At 48.3% G+C, this 14,498-nt stretch overlaps 1 protein-coding gene and 1 long non-coding RNA gene across 2 annotated transcripts in view; one reads left to right on the top strand and one right to left on the bottom strand.

Annotated features, from left to right (window-relative positions):
- Positions 1-14,498, bottom strand: part of LOC142198388 (uncharacterized) — a 279,850-nt gene that overhangs the window by 24,571 nt on the left and 240,781 nt on the right. The window lies entirely within an intron of this gene.
- LOC142198442 (uncharacterized) lies at positions 11,819-12,403 on the top strand. Its single transcript, XR_012715360.1, has 3 exons — positions 11,819-11,929; positions 12,037-12,106; positions 12,323-12,403. It is a non-coding gene; the product is annotated as an uncharacterized LOC142198442 (long non-coding RNA).

Genomic DNA, 14,498 nt, shown 5'->3' with positions numbered 1-14,498 from the left:
CTTATATATTATATATACTGGTCACTATTATACACCCCCTTATATATTATATATACTGGTCACTATTATACACCCCCCCCTTATATACTATATATACTGGTCACTATTATACACCCCCCTTATATATTATATATACTGGTCACTATTATACACCCCCCTTATATATTATATATACTGGTCACTATTATACACCCCCCCTTATATATTATATATACTGGTCACTATTATACACCCCCTTATATATTATATATACTGGTCACTATTATACACCCCCCTTATATATTATATATACTGGTCACTATTATACACCCCCCCTTATATATTATATATACTGGTCACTATTATACACCGCCCTTATATATTATATATACTGGTCACTATTATACACCCCCCTTATATATTATATATACTGGTCACTATTATACACCCCCCCTTATATATTATATATACTGGTCACTATTATACACCCCCCTTATATATTATATATACTGGTCACTATTATACACCCCCTTATATATTATATATACTGGTCACTATTATACACCCCCTTATATATTATATATACTGGTCACTATTATACACCCCCCTTATATATTATATATACTGGTCACTATTATACACCCCCTTATATATTATATATACTGGTCACTATTATACACCCCCCCCCCTTATATATTATATATACTGGTCACTATACTGTATATACAAGTACTGGTGTAACTGGTTCTTCCACTACAGACACGAGCAGACAAGGGCCCGGTGATGGAGAAATAAGGAGAAATCCCTTCCAGCCTGTGACTATAATATATGGAGGAGAAGAGCTGGCATGGGAGGGGTTAGTGAGGCGGATAGCTGTGTCTGTATATACTGTATATATATATATAGTCTGTACTAACCTCGCTGATCCGCCATCATGTCCTGAGAGAGAGACCACTGACTACTACTGCTAGCAAGAGAGGAAGGACCTGGGATGATGTCACCAGTATCATGTGACCAGTACATGGGGGCGGAGCTCAGGAGAAGGATGAAGGACCTGGGATGATGTCACCAGTATCATGTGACCAGTACATGGGCGGAGCTCAGGAGAGGAGAAGGATGAAGGACCTGGGATGATGTCACCAGTATCATGTGACCAGTACATGGGGCGGAGCTCAGGAAAGGAGAAGGATATAGGACCTGTGATGATGTCACCGATATCATGTGACCAGTACATGGGGCGGAGCTCAGGAGAAGGATGAAGGACCTGTGATGATGTCACCAGTATCATGTGACCAGTACATGGGGCGGAGCTCAGGAGAGGAGAAGGATGAAGGACCTGTGATGATGTCACCAGTATCATGTGACCAGTACATGGGGGCGAGCTCAGGAGAAGGATGAAGGACCTGTGATGATGTCACCAGTATCATGTGACCAGTACATGGGGGCGGAGCTCAGGAGAAGGATATAGGACCTGTGATGATGTCACCGCTATCATGTGACATAAATCCTTCTCTCCTGAGCTCCGCCCCTCCTGTACTGATACAAATAAGCTTTATTAGCATTACCAAAGAATAAAACATTTGGTGTTGCCAAAGCCAAAAAGAGGTTGGGGGTGGTGGAGGGGGATGGGTACGGGTTTAGGAGTTGGGGTTGGAGTCTCCTTAGAGTCTTGTCATTCTTGTTTGGGGCATGTGGGTATCAGTGGGTATGGGATAGATGGGTGATGGGGGGGCTTAGTGGTGTGTGGGTGGGGGGTTTAATAGTCCATGGAGTCTCATCTTCCTCTTAGTTGGTGACTGCTATATGGGGAGGTGGGGGTGGGGCGGGCGGGGTGTATTGGGATAAATATAACAGTCCGTGGAGTCTCATCTTCCTCTTAGTTGGTGGCTGCTATATGGGGAGGTGCGGGTGGGGTGGGGCGGGTGTATTGGGATAAATATAACAGTCCGTGGAGTCTCATCTTCCTCTTCGTTGGTGACAGCTGGACACGTATTGGGCAGCGATCTCCACAGTGGCCTCTTCTTCTCCCAGTAGGATGTAGAGTTTCCTCTTCTCCCAGTCTGGGATGTGGGCAGAGAGTCTTTGGTAGTAGACGGCCCTCACAGCTGAGTATTTGGTGCAGTGTAGCAGGAAGTGGGTCTGGTCTTCTAGGGCCCCCTGGTCACAGTGCTGGCACAGTCTCTTCTCCCGTGGCTTGTACGTCTGTCTGTATCGCCCCGTCTCTATCTCTAGGTTGTGGGCGCTCAGTCTGTACCGGCTCAGGGTCTGTCTGTGCTTGGGGTGGCGTATTCTCTCCAGGTAGGTGGCCATGGTGTAGTCCCTTTGTAGGGATTGGTACACATTGGTGAGTTTCTTGGAGTTATTTATTTCGTTTCTCCATTCTTCAATGTACCGCTCTCTGTTTGCCTCTGTGGTCGCCTTTATTTCGGCCTTGGTTATTATCTGTTGGTGTTTTTGGTTTGGTGGTTGGCTGCTGTTTGGTTGGTGAATGTCTGGTTTGCTCAGGTGGCTTAGCCATGCTTGGTGGTGGTAGGAGTCGCTCCCCTGGATGTGTGCCTGGAAAGCTAGCGCCCTCTTCTGTATGGTGAGCCATAGGGGGAGTCTGCCTAGCTCTGCCCTGCAGGCCATGTTGGTGGTGTTGTGATGGACATCTGGGACATTCTCCTCCGGGCAGTCCTGTGGAGTAGTAGTATCTAGAGGAGAAAGTCTCCGCTCCTTACACTGCTGATCAGTCCAGGAATCCGTCTCCTCTTCTGCTTCTTCTTTAACCTCAGCCTTAATGTCCATCAGATCTTCACCCTAGACAGGGAAGAAACAACATTCACTTGGGTTCTGTCACTTCATGGTCAGGTTTTGGTGAGACTGTAAGGAGATGAAACATCCGCCATGTTTGCCTTCAGTAGGTGATCCTGTGACTGGTTCGGCCCCCATGGGACAGGTAGGTCACTACTCCGGAGAGACCCTTTATTACAAGTGCATGAACCCCTTCAGTCGCTAAAGGAGTCCCTGCATTCCAACACACAGTCCCTGAGATGCGCCACAAAGGGTTACTATAGTTCACCGGTCAATGACCTCTAGTAACCTCTACCACCTGATGTAAGCCTGCAACAAATGATTTACTGTGTGAGAGGAGAAGGTTCTGGACAAAGGAGAAGTGACAATACCTGTGTAGGGGGGTTTGTTTTATTCTTGTTTGTTTTTGTGGGGTGTTTTATCTCAGTAATAGATGTTTCAGTGCGGTTTGTATTTATGATATAACTACTGGTTAGTAATGTCTGTTGTCTGATTGAGGGGTTTAGTATTAGTCACTACTCTATCTCCTCATTATTATGCCAGTACCCACCGCCACCAGGGGTACCAGGAAGAGCTGGGTACTATCCAGTATCCCCAAACCATGGGCCTTCCTACCGGGGTCATTCCAGGCTGTTCAGCTACAGAACAAAGTTTACTCAACTACTTTACCCCAGGATTATTCTCAGAAGAGTCTGCCCATAGCGAACTGCTTAAAGCACACGTGTCTGTATGAAGTATATAGCTATAACATGCTGAGAAGGGGAATGTCTCATGAAAGATTTCTACTGCTACTGATACCGATGTATCGCTGAATCATGTAAGTATAAGTGACAGTATTCTGCAAGTGAGAGCCTGTTCTACAGCCTGCGCGAGACACGACTACATTATAGTTATATCCTTATCCATTACTATACGACAATGCAGTGAGGGGAGGCCTATAGCGCCATCTACCTGCTGAGTGTCTGGTACATGTATGAGTGCAGGAGCGGCGAGCTCCACCCCCTATATAGATGTACCCCAGGACTCAGCAGCGCCATCTACCTGCTGACTGTCTGGTACATGTATGAGTGCAGGAGCTCCACCCCCTATATAGATGTACCCCAGGACTCAGCAGCGCCATCTACCTGCTGACTGTCTGGTACATGTATGAGTACAGGAGCTCCACCCCCTATATAGATGTACCCCAGGACTCAGCAGCGCCATCTACCTGTTGACTGTCTGGTACATGTATGAGTGCAGGAGCGGCGAGCTCCACCCCCTATATAGATGTACCCCTGGACTCAGCAGCGCCATCTACCTGCTGACTGTCTGGTACATGTATGAGTGCAGGAGCGGCGAGCTCCACCCCCTATATAGATGTACCCCAGGACTCAGCAGCGCCATCTACCTGCTGACTGTCTGGTACATATATGAGTACAGGAGCGGTGAGCTCCACCCCCTATATAGATGTACCCCAGGACTCAGCAGCGCCATCTACCTGCTGACTGTCTGGTATATGTATGAGTACAGGAGCTCCACCCCCTATATAGATGTACCCCAGGACTCAGCAGCGCCATCTACCTGCTGACTGTCTGGTACATGTATGAGTGCAGGAGCGGCGAGCCCCACCCCCTATATAGATGTACCCCAGGACTCAGCAGCGCCATCTACCTGTTGACTGTCTGGTACATGTATGAGTGCAGGAGCTCCACCCCCTATATAGATGTACCCCAGGACTCAGCAGCGCCATCTACCTGCTGACTGTCTGGTACATGTATGAGTGCAGGAGCGGCGAGCTCCACCCCCTATATAGATATACCCCAGGACTCAGCAGCGCCCCCTACCTGCTGACTGTCTGGTACATGTATGAGTGCAGGAGCTCCACCCCCTATATAGATGTACCCCAGGACTCAGCAGCGCCATCTACCTGCTGACTGTCTGGTACATGTATGAGTGCAGGAGCGGCGAGCTCCACCCCCTATATAGATATACCCCAGGACTCAGCAGCGCCCCCTACCTGCTGACTGTCTGGTACATGTATGAGTGCAGGAGCTCCACCCCCTATATAGATGTACCCCAGGACTCAGCAGCGCCATCTACCTGCTGACTGTCTGGTACATGTATGAGTGCAGGAGCGGTGAGCTCCACCCCCTATATAGATGTACCCCAGGACTCAGCAGCGCCATCTACCTGCTGACTGTCTGGTACATGTATGAGTGCAGGAGCTCCACCCCCTATATAGATGTACCCCAGGACTCAGCAGCGCCATCTACCTGCTGACTGTCTGGTATATGTATGAGTACAGGAGCTCCACCCCCTATATAGATGTACCCCAGGACTCAGCAGCGCCATCTACCTGCTGACTGTCTGGTAAATGTATGAGTACAGGAGCTCCACCCCCTATATAGATGTACCCCAGGACTCAGCAGCGCCATCTACCTGCTGACTGTCTGGGACATGTATGAGTGCAGGAGCGGCGAGCTCCACCCCCTATATAGATGTACCCCAGGACTCAGCAGCGCCCCCTACCTGCTGACTGTCTGGTACATGTATGAGTACAGGAGCGGCGAGCTCCACCCCCTATATAGATGTACCCCAGGACTCAGTAGCGCCATCTACCTGCTGACTGTCTGGTACATGTATGAGTGCAGGAGCTCCACCCCCTATATAGATGTACCCCAGGACTCAGCAGCGCCCCCTACCTGCTGACTGTCTGGTACATGTATGAGTACAGGAGCTCCACCCCCTATATAGATGTACCCCAGGACTCAGCAGCGCCATCTACCTGCTGACTGTCTGGTACATGTATGAGTACAGGAGCTCCACCCCCTATATAGATGTACCCCAGGACTCAGCAGCGCCATCTACCTGCTGACTGTCTGGTACATGTATGAGTACAGGAGCTCCACCCCCTATATAGATGTACCCCAGGACTCAGCAGCGCCATCTACCTGCTGACTGTCTGGTACATGTATGAGTGCAGGAGCTCCACCCCCTATATAGATGTACCCCAGGACTCAGCAGCGCCATCTACCTGCTGACTGTCTGGTACATGTATGAGTGCAGGAGCGGCGAGCTCCACCCCCTATATAGATGTACCCCAGGACTCAGCAGCGCCATCTACCTGCTGACTGTCTGGTACATGTATGAGTACAGGAGCTCCACCCCCTATATAGATGTACCCCAGGACTCAGCAGCGCCATCTACCTGCTGACTGTCTGGTACATGTATAAGTGCAGGAGCGGCGAGCTCCACCCCCTATATAGATGTACCCCAGGACTCAGCAGCGCCATCTACCTGCTGACTGTCTGGTACATGTATGAGTACAGGAGATCCACCCCCTATATAGATGTACCCCAGGACTCAGCAGCACCCCCTACCTGCTGACTGTCTGGGACATTCTCCTCCGGGCAGTCCTGGGAATACAGAGGACTCAGGGGACATCTCTCGGTGGGATTTCTCCTACTGGATCCATCTGTGGAGACACAAACACACAGTGACGGAATACATGAGCTGCTGGAGATCTGTCTATACATCAGACACTTCTAGGGTTACTTATGGGGTGAGCCTAATAACTTTCTGCTACACCCCAAGGTAATCCAGTCCACCCCACATTGACTCCACCCCCAGGTGATTCCATAACAGATAGAAAACCTCACAGTAATGGCTTCCACTATGGAGCAGACGCCGAGCAGAGTGTGAGGCTGTAAGACAGGGCCAGTCCAAGAACTTGCTGTAAATCTCAAGGGCCCGTTGTGGTTTCAGCTCCTGTGAACCCGAAAAGAATCTGCCCGATGCCGTCCCAGTCACAGGTGGAAGGTTACAACACAAAAAAAGAGGACCCCAGCCCCCCAAAACTAATAGAAGTGGACACAACCCCTCGGCCTTGGGTGAAAGCAGCAGCTCATATACAGAAAGTATAAAAAATCCAGCTCTGGAAACGCGTTACAATAAAACGTAACCTTTAATAGTCCATTATTAGAATAAGCCCCAAACAATAGCGCTCCGTCCAATAAACAACAAGGAGCAGAAACAATGTGTCTAATAAGAATTCACGAAAACAAACACAAAAATACATCACCCGGAACTCCTTGTGGGTTTTTAAATTAAAACTTCGTCTTTATTAATTTTCATTAAAAAAAACTTTGCTCTTACAGACTTCTCAGTGGTGTATAGGGTCCATGTGCTGAGGTGGTACTGTTCACGCTAACGCGTTTCAGTGCCGAGGCACCTTAATCATGGCATGTTAGTAACTATCAGACAATACATACAAACAAACATCGGATGAATTTCTTTAAAAAGGGTATACTAATTTTTGCGGTGTTCAGATCATAAACCATAATTATCTTACGGTTAAACATCTTCTGGAAACTTTCCATCCCCTCCTTTTTTTCTTTAATATGATGGACTCAGATACCGAAAATAACAGACAGAAAAGACTAGCGGAGGTTTTTAATTTGAATGGTGACAATATTCAACGGAAGGATAACACATCCTCCATGCTTTATAAACGAGAGAATTTGTGGTTACAAGAGGTCAAGGTATGGTGGGATCACAAAACCCTGTCATCATACTTAGAAAAAGCCATGATACCCAGAGGTTTGAGGGTGAAAAACTCCCCCCCACACCACATATAATACAGAATTTCAACATGAATGGGAGAGAATCCTAACGGACTGCTCACTGAAACTTATAACATTGATTATACAAGAGGAAGAAAAGCAACTCATTAATCTGAAAGAGAACATACAGACTATCACAGAAGAACTCCAACCACATCCCAATACGGCACAATAGAAGGAGGATTTTACCAAAATTCAGAAGCAAATAGAGGAACTAGAGGATAAGATAGTAGAGACTAAGGGACCGTAAGGACTATGAAAGTGGTATTGTTTACAACTGGAAGAATGAACGTATTTTTACCCCCAGATCTATTCTAAAAAAATCTCGCCATAATACACCACGAACCCGGTATCCCTCAGATAGAAAGGTCTCTTTTAGTTCCTCTGACAAAGACACGGATTACACAGACACAGAGTCTACGGCTTCTTTTTTTATCCCCAAGAAATCAACGCCTGTCCAAAATGGATTCCACGAATTCCTCACCTTTACAAGATACCAGAAGAGGAAAAATCACCGGGGCGGCCGTAAACACCGTAAAAAACACTGCAAAAACACGCAGCAGCTACAGATCATAGAAGCCGATTCCTCTAACCATCAATCAAGACAACCACTTACCCCAGACAGACGGAAGACGGGCTAATGAAGTAACAACTCCACCCGAGACTTTCTCAGACAATTGCAGCCTCCTTCATTTGTCTTCGTCTACTCTTTCAGCAACTTGTGTCCAGCTAGTAAGTAAAGCTCGAAGTTTTCTTCCTACAGCCAGATTTGATCTTTTTAATACATTATTAGACATTAACAAATTTGTACGAGCATTAACCCTAAAAAGATTCTTCTTTAACACGGATGATTCAATAGAAACAATCATTGCTGCTCCTCACTCAAATGAGTTTCCTGATTTAAAGTTCAAAGAGAAATTATGTCTAACCGCACTTACAGCAATGCAAACTCCTTCTACCCAAATTAGAGCTATAGACCATGTGAGAGTTACACCCTAAATACTACCCAATGTCAGCACGAGGACCGATACTAGATCAGGTTCAACAACAAATAGAAAAAGAACTTACACGACTACATGAGGCAGAGTATTCATTTATACATAACCTTACCAGAAAAGAAAGAGAATGTCTACAAAGCCTAGAAAAAAACTCGGACATAATAATAATAATAATAATAATAATAATAATAAATGTTATTTCTATAGCGCCAACATATTCCGCAGCGCTGTACAATGTGTAGGGTTCAAATACAGACAGAAAGATACATTACAAAGAAAGTCATTTCACACAATGGGACTGAGGGCCCTGCTCACAAGAGCTTACAATCTATGAGGTAGAGGGGGTGACACAAGAGCTTACAATCTATGAGGTAGAGGGGGGGACACAAGAGCTTACACTCTATGAGGTAGAGGGAGTGACACAAGAGCTTACAATCTATGAGGTAGAGGGGGGACACAAGAGCTTACAATCTATGAGGTAGAGGGGGGGACACAAGAGCTTACACTCTATGAGGTAGAGGGGGTGACACAAGAGCTTACACTCTATGAGGTAGAGGGGGTGACACAAGAGCTTACAATCTATGAGGTAGAGGGGGTGACACAGGAGCTTACAATCTATGAGGTAGAGGGGGTGACACAAGAGCTTACAATCTATGAGGTAGAGGGGGGACACAAGAGCTTACAATCTATGAGGTAGAGGGGGGGACACAAGAGCTTACAATCTATGAGGTAGAGGGGGTGACACAAGAGCTTACAATCTATGAGGTAGAGGGGGTGACACAAGAGCTTACAATCTATGAGGTAGAGGAGGTGACACAAGAGCTTACAATCTATGAGGTAGAGGGGGTGACACAAGAGCTTACAATCTATGAGGTAGAGGGGGTGACACAAGAGCTTACACTCTATGAGGTAGAGGGGGGGACACAAGAGCTTACAATCTATGAGGTAGAGGGGTGACACAAGAGCTTACAGTCTATGAGGTAGAGGGGGGACACAAGAGCTTACACTCTATGAGGTAGAGGGGGGGACACAAGAGCTTACAGTCTATGAGGTAGAGGGGGGACACAAGAGCTTACACTCTATGAGGTAGAGGGGGGGACACAAGAGCTTACACTCTATGAGGTAGAGGGGGGGACACAAGAGCTTACAATCTATGAGGTAGAGGGGGTGACACAAGAGCTTACACTCTATGAGGTAGAGGGGGTGACACAAGAGCTTACACTCTATGAGGTAGAGGGGGTGACACAAGAGCTTACAATCTATGAGGTAGAGGGGGGACACAAGAGCTTACACTCTATGAGGTAGAGGGGGGGACACAAGAGCTTACACTCTATGAGGTAGAGGGGTGACACAAGAGCTTACACTCTATGAGGTAGAGGGGGGGACACAAGAGCTTACACTCTATGAGGTAGAGGGGTGACACAAGAGCTTACAGTCTATGAGGTAGAGGGGGTGACACAAGAGCTTACACTCTATGAGGTAGAGGGGGGGACACAAGAGCTTACAATCTATGAGGTAGAGGGGGGGACACAAGAGCTTACACTCTATGAGGTAGAGGGGGGGACACAAGAGCTTACAATCTATGAGGTAGAGGGGTGACACAAGAGCTTACAATCTATGAGGTAGAGGGGGGGACACAAGAGCTTACACTCTATGAGGTAGAGGGGGTGACACAAGAGCTTACACTCTATGAGGTAGAGGGGGGGACACAAGAGCTTACACTCTATGAGGTAGAGGGGGTGACACAGGAGCTTACAGTCTATGAGGTAGAGGAGGGGACACAAGAGCTTACAATCTATGAGGTAGAGGGGGGGACACAGGAGCTTACAATCTATGAGGTAGAGGGGGGGACACAGGAGCTTACACTCTATGAGGTAGAGGGGTGACACAAGAGCTTACAATCTATGAGGTAGAGGGGTGACACAAGAGCTTACACTCTATGAGGTAGAGGAGGTGACACAGGAGCTTACAATCTATGAGGTAGAGGGGGGGACACAAGAGCTTACAGTCTATGAGGTAGGGGGGTGACACAAGAGCTTACACTCTATGAGGTAGAGGGGGGGACACAGGAGCTTACACTCTATGAGGTAGAGGGGTGACACAAGAGCTTACAATCTATGAGGTAGAGGGGGTGACACAAGAGCTTACACTCTATGAGGTAGAGGGGGTGACACAGGAGCTTACAATCTATGAGGTAGAGGGGGGGACACAGGAGCTTACACTCTATGAGGTAGAGGGGGGGACACAAGAGCTTACACTCTATGAGGTAGAGGGGGGGACACAAGAGCTTACAATCTATGAGGTAGAGGGGGTGACACAAGAGCTTACAATCTATGAGGTAGAGGGGGGGACACAAGAGCTTACAATCTATGAGGTAGAGGGGGGGGACACAAGAGCTTACATTCTATGAGGTAGAGGGGGTGACACAGGAGCTTACATTCTATGAGGTAGAGGGGGTGACACAAGAGCTTACACTCTATGAGGTAGAGGGGGGGACACAAGAGCTTACACTCTATGAGGTAGAGGGGTGACACAAGAGCTTACAATCTATGAGGTAGAGGGGGTGACACAAGAGCTTACAATCTATGAGGTAGAGGGGGGGACACAAGAGCTTACACTCTATGAGGTAGAGGGGGGGACACAAGAGCTTACACTCTATGAGGTAGAGGGGGGGACACAAGAGCTTACAATCTATGAGGTAGAGGGGGGGACACAGGAGCTTACACTCTATGAGGTAGAGGGGGGGACACAAGAGCTTACACTCTATGAGGTAGAGGGGGGGACACAAGAGCTTACAATCTATGAGGTAGAGGGGTGACACAAGAGCTTACAGTCTATGAGGTAGAGGGGGTGACACAAGAGCTTACAGTCTATGAGGTAGAGGAGGTGACACAAGAGCTTACAATCTATGAGGTAGAGGGGGTGACACAAGAGCTTACACTCTATGAGGTAGAGGGGGGGACACAGGAGCTTACACTCTATGAGGTAGAGGGGGGGACACAAGAGCTTACACTCTATGAGGTAGAGGGGGGACACAAGAGCTTACAATCTATGAGGTAGAGGGGTGACACAAGAGCTTACAATCTATGAGGTAGAGGGGGGGACACAAGAGCTTACACTCTATGAGGTAGAGGGGGGGACACAAGAGCTTACAGTCTATGAGGTAGAGGGGGGGGACACAAGAGCTTACATTCTATGAGGTAGAGGGGGGGACACAGGAGCTTACACTCTATGAGGTAGAGGGGGTGACACAAGAGCTTACAATCTATGAGGTAGAGGGGGGACACAAGAGCTTACAATCTATCAGGTAGAGGGGGGGACACAAGAGCTTACAATCTATGAGGTAGAGGGGGTGACACAAGAGCTTACAATCTATGAGGTAGAGGGGGGGACACAAGAGCTTACAATCTATGAGGTAGAGGGGGTGACACAGGAGCTTACATTCTATGAGGTAGAGGGGGTGACACAAGAGCTTACACTCTATGAGGTAGAGGGGGTGACACAAGAGCTTACAATCTATGAGGTAGAGGGGTGACACAAGAGCTTACAATCTATGAGGTAGAGGGGGTGACACAAGAGCTTACAATCTATGAGGTAGAGGGGTGACACAAGAGCTTACAGTCTATGAGGTAGAGGGGGGGACACAGGAGCTTACAGTCTATGAGGTAGAGGGGGGACACAAGAGCTTACAATCTATGAGGTAGAGGGGTGACACAAGAGCTTACAATCTATGAGGTAGAGGAGGGTGACACAAGAGCTTACAATCTATGAGGTAGAGGGGGTGACACAGGAGCTTACACTCTATGAGGTAGAGGGGTGACACAAGAGCTTACAGTCTATGAGGTAGAGGGGGGGACACAAGAGCTTACAATCTATGAGGTAGAGGGGGTGACACAAGAGCTTACAATCTATGAGGTAGAGGGGGTGACACAGGAGCTTACACTCTATGAGGTAGAGGGGGGACACAAGAGCTTACAATCTATGAGGTAGAGGGGTGACACAAGAGCTTACAATCTATGAGGTAGAGGGGGTGACACAAGAGCTTACAATCTATGAGGTAGAGGGGGTGACACAGGAGCTTACACTCTATGAGGTAGAGGGGGGACACAAGAGCTTACAATCTATGAGGTAGAGGGGTGACACAAGAGCTTACAGTCTATGAGGTAGAGGGGGGGACACAGGAGCTTACACTCTATGAGGTAGAGGAGGGGGTGACACAAGAGCTTACAGTCTATGAGGTAGAGGGGGGGACACAAGAGCTTACAGTCTATGAGGTAGAGGGGGGGACACAAGAGCTTACAATCTATGAGGTAGAGGGGTGACACAAGAGCTTACAATCTATGAGGTAGAGGGGTGACACAAGAGCTTACAGTCTATGAGGTAGAGGGGGGGGGACACAAGAGCTTACAATCTATGAGGTAGAGAGGGTGACACAAGAGCTTACAGTCTATGAGGTAGAGGGGGGGACACAAGAGCTTACAATCTATGAGGTAGAGGGGGTGACACAAGAGCTTACACTCTATGAGGTAGAGGGGGTGACACAAGAGCTTACAATCTATGAGGTAGAGGGGTGACACAAGAGCTTACAATCTATGAGGTAGAGGGGTGACACAAGAGCTTACAGTCTATGAGGTAGAGGGGGGGGGACACAAGAGCTTACAATCTATGAGGTAGAGAGGGTGACACAAGAGCTTACAGTCTATGAGGTAGAGGGGGTGACACAAGAGCTTACAGTCTATGAGGTAGAGGGGGGGACACAAGAGCTTACACTCTATGAGGTAGAGGGGGGACACAAGAGCTTACAATCTATGAGGTAGAGGGGGGGGCACAAGAGCTTACAATCTATGAGGTAGAGGGGGGGACACAAGAGCTTACAATCTATGAGGTAGAGGGGGGGGGACACAAGAGCTTACAATCTATGAGGTAGAGGGGGGACACAAGAGCTTACAATCTATGAGGTAGAGGGGGTGACACAAGAGCTTACAGTCTATGAGGTAGAGGGGGGACACAAGAGCTTACAATCTATGAGGTAGAGGGGGGGACACAGGAGCTTACAGTCTATGAGTTAGAGGGGGTGACACAAGAGCTTACAATCTATGAGGTAGAGGGGGTGACACAAGAGCTTACAGTCTATGAGGTAGAGGGGGTGACACAAGAGCTTACAGTCTATGAGGTAGAGGGGGTGACACAGGAGGTAGCAGGGGCGGCATTGCTTATACAGGGGTCAGACACTTCTGTCATTACACAAACATAAGACTTTATGAGCCGTCACCAGCCGTGTCCTGTAACATGTGGATGGAGCTCGGACCTATAAAGTTATCCTGAGATGACATCATATCATGTGGGGTAATGTGGGGGCGGGGACAGAGGAGGGGGAAGGGTTTACGTTAGACATTGTGATCGGCCGCTCTGATAAGATGTGTCTTTAGTTTGCGTTTGAAACTGTAGAAGTTGGGAGTTACTCTGATTGTCCGGGGTAGAGCATTCCAGAGAAGTGGTGCAGCTCGGGAGAAGTCTTGTATACGAGCGTGGGAGGTTCTGATAATAGAGGATGGAAGTGTTAGGTCATTGAGTGAGCGGAGAGCAGGGGTTGGGCGATAGACAGAGATGAGGGAGGAGATGTAGGGAGGTGCGGCATTATGGAGAGCCTTGTGGGGGAGGGGGAGAACTTTATATTTTATTCTATAATGAATAGGCAGCCAGTGTAGTGACTGGCACAGACCGGAGGCCTCGCTGTAGTGACCGGCACAGACCAGAGGCCTCGCTGTAGTGACCGGCACAGACCGGAGGCCTCGCTGTAGTGACCGGCACAGACCGGAGGCCTCGCTGTAGTGACTGGCACAGACCGGAGGCCTCGCTGTAGTGACCGGCACAGACCGGAGGCCTCGCTGTAGTGACCGGCACAGACCGGAGGCCTCGCTGTAGTGACCGGCACAGACCGGAGGCATCACTGTAGCGTCTAGCCTGATAGATGAGCCTGGCCGCTGCATTCAGAATAGATTGTAGAGGGGAGACTTTAGTGAGGGGAAGACCGATTAGTAAGGAGTTACAGTAGTCAAGGCGAGAATGAATCAGAGAGACAGTAAGTGTCTTTAGTGTATCTCTGGTAAGGAAAGGGCGTATTCTG

This window comes from Leptodactylus fuscus, chromosome 3 (assembly GCF_031893055.1).
Source record: "Leptodactylus fuscus isolate aLepFus1 chromosome 3, aLepFus1.hap2, whole genome shotgun sequence".
Classification (NCBI taxonomy): domain Eukaryota; kingdom Metazoa; phylum Chordata; class Amphibia; order Anura; family Leptodactylidae; genus Leptodactylus; species Leptodactylus fuscus.
Note: the sequence above shows the minus strand (reverse complement) of the source record. Positions and strands in the feature narration are given on the sequence as shown.